General features: G+C 49.4%; 1 long non-coding RNA gene across 1 annotated transcript; it reads left to right on the top strand.

The window, feature by feature from the left end:
- LOC110264655 lies at positions 2,961 to 3,193 on the top strand. Its single transcript, XR_002350831.1, has 2 exons — positions 2,961 to 3,023; positions 3,129 to 3,193. It is a non-coding gene; the product is annotated as an uncharacterized LOC110264655 (long non-coding RNA).

The raw sequence follows: 8,193 nt of genomic DNA, 5'->3' as shown, positions 1-8,193 counted from the left end.
GAAGATGAGGCCATTACGGCTCGCCTTTAGGTGTCCTCCTCGGGATAGCGTCATTTAAAGAAAGAGGGAGAGCACGATGTAAAAAAAAACAGAAAAAAAACCGTGTTGCCTGCCGAAGATGAGGGCATTACGGCTCGCCTTTAGGTGTCCTCCTCGGGATAGCGTCATTTAAAGAATGAGGGTTAGCACGTAGTAAAAAAAAACAGAAAAAAACTGGAGGAGCCTGCCGATGATGAGGCCATTACGGCTCGCCTTTAGGTGTATTCCTCGGGATAGCGTCAATTAAAGGACGAGGGTCAGCACGACGTAAAAAAAACAAACAAAAAAAAACTGTAGGAGCCTGCCGAAGATGAGGGCATTATGGCTCACCTTTAGGTGTCCACCCCGGGATAGCGTCATTTAAAGAACAATGATCGGCACGACGTAAAAAAAAACCGGCGGAGCCTGCTGAAGATGAGGCCATTACGGCTCGCCTTTAGGTGTCCTCCTTAGGATAGCGTGATTTAAAGAACGAGGGTCAGCACGTAGTAAAAAAACAAACTGGAGGAGCCTGCCGAAGATGAGGCCATTACACCTCGCCTTCAGGTGCCCTCCTCGGGATAGCATCATTTAAAGAGCGAGGGTCTGCACGACTTAAAAAAAAACCAGAAAAAAACCGGAGGAGCCTGCAGAAGATGAGGCCATTACGGCTCGCCTTTAGGTGTCTTCCTCGGGATAGCGTCAATTAAAGGACGAGGGTCAGCACGACGTAAAAAAAAACCAACAAAAAAAAAACTGGAGGAGCCTGCTGAAGATGAGGGCATTACGGCTCGCCTTTAGGTGTCCTCCTCAGGATAACGTCATTTAAAGAACGAGGGTCAGCACGTAAAAAAAAATGGAGCCTGCCGAAGATGAGGCCATTACAGCTCACTTTTCGGTGTCCTCATCGGGATAGCATCATTTAAAGAGCGAGGGTCTGCACGATGTGAAATAAAAAACCTAAAAAAAAACCGGAGGTGCCTGCCGAAGATGAGGCCCTTACGGCTCGCCTTTAGGTGTCCACCCTGAGATAGCGTCACTTAAAGAACGATGATCGGCACGACGTAAAAAAAAAAACCGGAGGAGCCTGCTGAAGATTAGGCCATTACGGCTCGCCTTTAGGTGTCCTCCTCAGGATAGCGTCATTTAAAGAACGAGGGTCAGCACGTATTAAAAAAAAACTGGAGGAGCCTACCGAAGATGAGGCCATTACACCTCGCCTTCAGGTGCCCTCCTCGGGATAGCATCATTTAAAGAGCGAGGGTCTGCACGACGTAAAAAAAAACCAGAAAAAAATTGGAGGAGCCTGCCGAAGATAAGGCCATTACGGCTCGCGTTTAGGTGTCCTCCTCGGGATAGCGTCATATAAAGAACGAGGGTCAGCACGTAAAAAAAAATGGAGGAGCCTGCCGAAGATGAGGCCATTACAGCTCGCCTTTCGGTGTCCTCATCGGGATAACGTCATTTAAAGAACGAGGGTCAGCACGTAAAAAAAATGGAGGAGCCTGCCGAAGATGAGGCCATTGCAGCTCGCCTTTCGGTGTCCTCATCGGGATAGCATCATTTAAAGAGCGAGGGTCTACACGATGTGAAATAAAAAACCTGAAAAAAAAACGGACGAGCCTGCCGAAGATGAGGCCATTACGGCTCGCCTTTAGGTGTCCTCCTCGGGATAGCATCATTTAACGAACGAGGGTCAGCACGTCGTAAAAAAATTCAGAAAAAAAAAAACCGGAGGAGCCTGCCGAAGATAAGGCCATTACGAATCGCCTTTATGTGTCCTCCTTAGGATAGCGTCATTTATAGAACAAGGGTCTGCACGACGTAAAAAAAACTGGAAAAAAAAATCGAAGGAGCCTGTCGAAGATGAGGCCATTACGGCTCGGCTTTAGGTGTCCTCCTCGGGACAGCGTCATTTAAAGAAAGAGGGTGAGCACGATGTAAAAAAAAAACAGAAAAAAAAACCGTGTTGCCTGCCGAAGATGAGGGCATTACGGCTCGCCTTTAGGTGTCCTCCTCGGGATAGCGTCATTTAAAGAATGAGGGTCAGCACGTAGTGAAAATAAACCGGAAAAAAAAAACCGGAGGAGCCTACCGAAGATGAGGCCATTACGGCACGCCTATAGGTGTCGTCCTCGGGATAGCGTCAAATAAAGGACGAGAGTCAGCACGTAGTAAAAAAAACCAGAAAAAAACTGGAGGAGCCTGCCGAAGATGAGGCCATTACGGCTCGATTTTAGGTGTCTTCCTCGGGATAGCGTCAATTAAAGGACGAGGGTCAGCACGACGTAAAAAAAAACCAACAAAAAAAAACTGGGGGAGCCTGCCGAAGATGAGGGCATTACGGCTCGCCTTTAGGTGTCCACCCCGGGATAGCGTCATTTAAAGAACAATGATCGGCACGACGTAAAAAAAAAACCGGAGGACCCTGCTGAAGATGAGGCCATTACGGCTCGCCTTTAGGTGTCCTCCTCAGGATAGCGTCATTTAAAGAACGAGGGTCAGCACGTAGTAAAAAAAAACTGGAGGAGCCTGCCGAAGATGAAGCCATTACACCTCGCCTTCAGGTGCCCTCCTCGGGATAGCATCATTTAAAGAGCGAGGGTCTGCACGACGTAGAAAAAAAAACCAGAAAAAAATCGGAGGAGCCTGCCGAAGATGAGACCATTACGGCTCGCCTTTAGGTGTCCTCCTCGGGATAGCGTCATTTAAAGAACGAGGGTCAGCACGTAGTAAAAAAAAATCGGAGGAGCCTACCGAAGATGTGGCCATTACGGCTCGCCTTTAGGTGTCCTCCTCGGGATAACGTCTTTTAAAGAACGAGGGTCAGCACGTAAAAAAAAATGGAGGAGCCTGCCGAAGATGAGGCCATTACAGCTCGCCTTTCGGTGTCCTCATCGGGAGAACATCATTTAAAGAGCGAGGGTCTGCACGATGTGAAATAAAAAACCTAAAAAAAACCGGAGGAGCCTGCCGAAGATGAGGCCATTACGGCTCGCCTTTAGGTGTCCACCCCGGGATAGCGTCACTTAAAGAACGATGATCGGCACGACGTGAAAAAAAAATCGGAGGAGCCTGCTGAAGATGAGGCCATTACGGCTCGCCTTTAGGTGTCCTCCTCAGGATAGCGTCATTTAAAGAACGAGGGTCAGCACGTAGTAAAAAAAAAACTGGAGGAGCCTGCCGAAGATGAGGCCATTACAGCTCGCCTTTCGGCGTCCTCATCCGGATATCATCATTTAAAGAGCGAGGGTCTGCACGATGTGAAATAAAAAACCTAAAAAAAAACCGGAGGAGCCTGCCGAAGATAAGGCCATTACGACTCGCCTTTAGGTGTCCACCCCGGGATAGAGTCACTTAAAGAACGATGATCGGCATGACGTAAAAAAAAAACGGAGGAGCCTGCTGAAGATGAGGCCATTACGGCTCGCCTTTAGGTGTCCTCCTCAGGATAGCGTCATTTAAAGAACGAGGGTCAGCACGTAGTAAAAAAAAAACTGGAGGAGCCTGCCGAAGATGAGGCCATTACACCATGCCTTCAGGTGCCCTCCTCGGGATAGCATCATTTAAAGAGCGAGGGTCTGCACGACGTAAAAAAAAACCAGAAAAAAATCGGAGGAGCCTGCCGAAGATAAGGCCATTACGGCTCGCCTTTAGGTGTCCTCCTCGGGATAACGTCATTTAAAGAACGAGGGTCAGCACGTAAAAAAAAAATGGAGGAGCCTACCGAAGATGAGGCCATTACAGCTCGCCTTTCGGTGTCCTCATCGGGATAGCATCATTTAAAGAGCGAGGGTCTGCACGATGTGAAATTAAAAACCTGAGAAAAAACCGGAGGAGCCTGCCGAAGATGAGGCCATTACGGCTCGCCTTTAGGTGTCCACCCCGGGATAGCGTCATTTAAAGAATGATGATCGGCACGACGTAAAAAAAAACCTGAGGAGACTGCTGAAGATGAGGCCATTACGGCTCGCCTTTGGGTGTCCTCCTTAGGATAGCGTCATTTAAAGAACGAGGGTCAGCACGTAGTAAAAAAAAACTGGAGGAGCCTGCCGAAGATGAGGCCATTACACCTCGCCTTCAGGTGCCCTCCTCGGGATAGCATCATTTAAAGAGCGAGGGTCTGCACGACGTAAAAAAAAACCAGAAAAAAATTGGAGGAGCCTACCGAAGATGAGGCCATTACGGCTCGCCTTTAGGTGTCCTCCTCGGGATAGCGTCATTTAAAGAACGAGGGTCAGCACGTAGTAAAAAAAATCGGAGGAGCCTGCCGAAGATGTGGCCATTACGGCTCGCCTTTAGGTGTCCTCCTCGGGATAACGTCATTTAAAGAACGAGGGTCAACACGTAAAAAAAAATGGAAGAGCCTGCCGAAGATGAGGCCATTACAGCTCGCCTTTCGGTGTCCTCATTGGGATAGCATCATTTAATGAGCGAGGGTCTGCACGATGTGAAATAAAAAACCTGAAAAAAAACCGGAGGAGCCTGCCGAAGATGAGGCCATTACGGCTCGCCTTTAGGTGTCCACCCCGGGATAGCGTCACTTAAAGAACGATGATCGGCACGACGTAAAAAAAAATCGGAGGAGCCTGCCGAAGATGAGGCCATTACAGCTCGCCTTTAGGTGTCCTCCCCCGGATAGCGTCATTTAAAGCATCAGGGTCAGCATGTAGTTAAAAAAACTGGAGGAGCGTGCCGAAGATGAGGCCATTACAGCTCGCCTTTCGATGTCCTCATCGGCGCCTTTAGGTGTCCTCCCCCGGATAGCGTCATTTAAAGCATCAGGGTCAGCATGTAGTTAAAAAAACTGGAGGAGCGTGCCGAAGATGAGGCCATTACAGCTCGCCTTTCGATGTCCTCATCGGCGCCTTTAGGTGTCCTCCCCCGGATAGCGTCATTTAAAGCATCAGGGTCAGCATGTAGTTAAAAAAACTGGAGGAGCGTGCCGAAGATGAGGCCATTACGGCTCGCCTTTAGGTGTCCACCCCGGGATAGCGTCACTTAAAGAACGATGATCGGCACGACGTGAAAAAAAAACCGGAGGAGCCTGCTGAAGATGAGGCCATTACAGCTCGCCTTTAGGTGTCCTCCTCAGGATAGCGTCATTTAAAGAACGATGATCGGCACAGAGCGAGGGTCTGCACGATGTGAAATAAAAAACCGGAAAAAAAACCGGAGGAGCCTGTCGAAGATGAGGCCATTACGGCTCGCCTTTGGGGGTCCTCCTTAGGATAGCGTCATTTAAAGAACGATGATCGGCACAGAGCGAGGGTCTGCACGATGTGAAATAAAAAACCGGAAAAAAAACCGGAGGAGCCTGTCGAAGATGAGGCCATTACGGCTCGCCTTTGGGGGTCCTCCTTAGGATAGCGTCATTTAAAGAACGATGATCGGCACAGAGCGAGGGTCTGCACGATGTGAAATAAAAAACCGGAAAAAAAACCGGAGGAGCCTGTCGAAGATGAGGCCATTACGGCTCGCCTTTGGGGGTCCTCCTTAGGATAGCGTCATTTAAAGAACGATGATCGGCACAGAGCGAGGGTCTGCACGATGTGAAATAAAAAACCGGAAAAAAAACCGGAGGAGCCTGTCGAAGATGAGGCCATTACGGCTCGCCTTTGGGGGTCCTCCTTAGGATAGCGTCATTTAAAGAACGATGATCGGCACAGAGCGAGGGTCTGCACGATGTGAAATAAAAAACCGGAAAAAAAACCGGAGGAGCCTGTCGAAGATGAGGCCATTACGGCTCGCCTTTGGGGGTCCTCCTTAGGATAGCGTCATTTAAAGAACGATGATCGGCACAGAGCGAGGGTCTGCACGATGTGAAATAAAAAACCGGAAAAAAAACCGGAGGAGCCTGTCGAAGATGAGGCCATTACGGCTCGCCTTTGGGGGTCCTCCTTAGGATAGCGTCATTTAAAGAACGATGATCGGCACAGAGCGAGGGTCTGCACGATGTGAAATAAAAAACCGGAAAAAAAACCGGAGGAGCCTGTCGAAGATGAGGCCATTACGGCTCGCCTTTGGGGGTCCTCCTTAGGATAGCGTCATTTAAAGAACGATGATCGGCACAGAGCGAGGGTCTGCACGATGTGAAATAAAAAACCGGAAAAAAAACCGGAGGAGCCTGTCGAAGATGAGGCCATTACGGCTCGCCTTTGGGGGTCCTCCTTAGGATAGCGTCATTTAAAGAACGATGATCGGCACAGAGCGAGGGTCTGCACGATGTGAAATAAAAAACCGGAAAAAAAACCGGAGGAGCCTGTCGAAGATGAGGCCATTACGGCTCGCCTTTGGGGGTCCTCCTTAGGATAGCGTCATTTAAAGAACGATGATCGGCACAGAGCGAGGGTCTGCACGATGTGAAATAAAAAACCGGAAAAAAAACCGGAGGAGCCTGTCGAAGATGAGGCCATTACGGCTCGCCTTTGGGGGTCCTCCTTAGGATAGCGTCATTTAAAGAACGATGATCGGCACAGAGCGAGGGTCTGCACGATGTGAAATAAAAAACCGGAAAAAAAACCGGAGGAGCCTGTCGAAGATGAGGCCATTACGGCTCGCCTTTGGGGGTCCTCCTTAGGATAGCGTCATTTAAAGAACGATGATCGGCACAGAGCGAGGGTCTGCACGATGTGAAATAAAAAACCGGAAAAAAAACCGGAGGAGCCTGTCGAAGATGAGGCCATTACGGCTCGCCTTTGGGGGTCCTCCTTAGGATAGCGTCATTTAAAGAACGATGATCGGCACAGAGCGAGGGTCTGCACGATGTGAAATAAAAAACCGGAAAAAAAACCGGAGGAGCCTGTCGAAGATGAGGCCATTACGGCTCGCCTTTGGGGGTCCTCCTTAGGATAGCGTCATTTAAAGAACGATGATCGGCACAGAGCGAGGGTCTGCACGATGTGAAATAAAAAACCGGAAAAAAAACCGGAGGAGCCTGTCGAAGATGAGGCCATTACGGCTCGCCTTTGGGGGTCCTCCTTAGGATAGCGTCATTTAAAGAACGATGATCGGCACAGAGCGAGGGTCTGCACGATGTGAAATAAAAAACCGGAAAAAAAACCGGAGGAGCCTGTCGAAGATGAGGCCATTACGGCTCGCCTTTGGGGGTCCTCCTTAGGATAGCGTCATTTAAAGAACGATGATCGGCACAGAGCGAGGGTCTGCACGATGTGAAATAAAAAACCGGAAAAAAAACCGGAGGAGCCTGTCGAAGATGAGGCCATTACGGCTCGCCTTTGGGGGTCCTCCTTAGGATAGCGTCATTTAAAGAACGATGATCGGCACAGAGCGAGGGTCTGCACGATGTGAAATAAAAAACCGGAAAAAAAACCGGAGGAGCCTGTCGAAGATGAGGCCATTACGGCTCGCCTTTGGGGGTCCTCCTTAGGATAGCGTCATTTAAAGAACGATGATCGGCACAGAGCGAGGGTCTGCACGATGTGAAATAAAAAACCGGAAAAAAAACCGGAGGAGCCTGTCGAAGATGAGGCCATTACGGCTCGCCTTTGGGGGTCCTCCTTAGGATAGCGTCATTTAAAGAACGATGATCGGCACAGAGCGAGGGTCTGCACGATGTGAAATAAAAAACCGGAAAAAAAACCGGAGGAGCCTGTCGAAGATGAGGCCATTACGGCTCGCCTTTGGGGGTCCTCCTTAGGATAGCGTCATTTAAAGAACGATGATCGGCACAGAGCGAGGGTCTGCACGATGTGAAATAAAAAACCGGAAAAAAAACCGGAGGAGCCTGTCGAAGATGAGGCCATTACGGCTCGCCTTTGGGGGTCCTCCTTAGGATAGCGTCATTTAAAGAACGATGATCGGCACAGAGCGAGGGTCTGCACGATGTGAAATAAAAAACCGGAAAAAAAACCGGAGGAGCCTGTCGAAGATGAGGCCATTACGGCTCGCCTTTGGGGGTCCTCCTTAGGATAGCGTCATTTAAAGAACGATGATCGGCACAGAGCGAGGGTCTGCACGATGTGAAATAAAAAACCGGAAAAAAAACCGGAGGAGCCTGTCGAAGATGAGGCCATTACGGCTCGCCTTTGGGGGTCCTCCTTAGGATAGCGTCATTTAAAGAACGATGATCGGCACAGAGCGAGGGTCTGCACGATGTGAAATAAAAAACCGGAAAAAAAACCGGAGGAGCCTGTCGAAGATGAGGCCATTACG

This window comes from Arachis ipaensis, chromosome B07 (genome assembly GCF_000816755.2).
Source record: "Arachis ipaensis cultivar K30076 chromosome B07, Araip1.1, whole genome shotgun sequence".
NCBI lineage: Eukaryota > Viridiplantae > Streptophyta > Magnoliopsida > Fabales > Fabaceae > Arachis > Arachis ipaensis.
This window is presented reverse-complemented; position numbering and strand designations above follow the sequence as displayed.